Source organism: Crassostrea angulata, chromosome 6, assembly GCF_025612915.1.
Source record: "Crassostrea angulata isolate pt1a10 chromosome 6, ASM2561291v2, whole genome shotgun sequence".
NCBI lineage: Eukaryota > Metazoa > Mollusca > Bivalvia > Ostreida > Ostreidae > Magallana > Magallana angulata.
In genome coordinates, this window is record NC_069116.1 from 49,335,935 (window position 1) to 49,337,458 (window position 1,524).

Genomic DNA, 1,524 nt, shown 5'->3' on the forward strand with positions numbered 1-1,524 from the left:
ATATTTATCAATTGTACACCCCAGTGTATTATAATTGTTCTTTGTGTAAAGTTTGAAGTCCTTCTGTCAAAGAATATTTAGGAGGTAAACAATGAAGTTTTTTCTAATTTGACCTTGAAATATAATTTTTAGGTCAAGGTCAAAATTTTTGGTAAGGTTGAACTGGACTATATACCATCTATGTATGATACAAGTTAAAAGATTGTATGATTAAGGAGTCTTGTGTTATGGTCCGGACTATATTTTTTATATAACGCTTGACCTTGAAGAAGGTAATAGGTCAAGGTCAAAAATTTTGATAGCCTGCACTTTTTCTTAATACCATCTACCTATGTTCCAAGTTTGAAGTCTTAATGTCAAAAGGTATCTAAGGTACCACCCAGACAAAATTTAATTATTTTTTCTCAAGTTGACCTTGAGTAAAACAAGGTCAAGGTCAAATATTTATCAATAGTACACCTCAGTGTATTATAATTGTTCTTTGTGTAAAGTTTGAAGTCCTTCTGTCAAAGAATATTTAGGAGGTGAACAATGAAGTTTTTTCTGATTTGACCTTGAAATAAAATTTTAAGGTCAAGGTCAAAAATTTTGGTAAGGTTCAACTGGACTATATGCCATTTATCTATGATACAAGTTAAAAGTTTGTATGTTTAAGGAATCTTGTGTTATAGTCCAAACTCTATTTTTTATAAAACGCTTGACCTTGAAAAAGAAGATAGGTCAAGGTCAAAAATTTTGGTGGCGTGCACTCCTTCTCAATACCATCTACCTATGTTCTAAGTTTGAAGTCTTAATGTCAAAGGGTATTTAAGTTACGGCTTGGACAAATTTGGATGAAGAAGAATAAGAAGAATAAGAAGAATAAGAAGAAGAAGAATAAGAAAGTCGACAAAAACAATATGTCTCCCCTTTGAAAGGGGAGACATAATAACAACATGATTATCCTCGATTTTTTTCAAACATTTATAATGAGTCATTATGATAATACATGCTATCAACGGATGAACTTTAAGATAACTGACATAAATACATTGATTAGCACCTAATAAAATGTATATTCTTAGTCTTTACTTATGATTACAAAGTAGAAAATATTGTTTTTTAATGTTTTTTTTCTGTAGGAAAAAAACTGCTAAAACTACAATTTCGTAGACAAATTCATAATGCATATATTTTGTTACTGTAAGAAACATAAAACATAACAGATACAAAATCTATCAACTATTCAACATATGTAAAGGTTTGTCCGCCATAATGAGAAAATTAAACAATGATTAAACTGAACTTGTGACAAGCAATTGAAAATTTCAAAATGAATATACAAATTTCCTTAATATACATTGTTCAAAATACGGCTATGTCCCGATTTGCCGGTATATGTGCTTTAATAATCACCTGATGTTTATACTTAATCTATACCTACAATTACACAAAAGTATATATATATATATATATATATATATATATATATATATATATATATATATATATATATATATATATATATATATATATAGTTTTCTC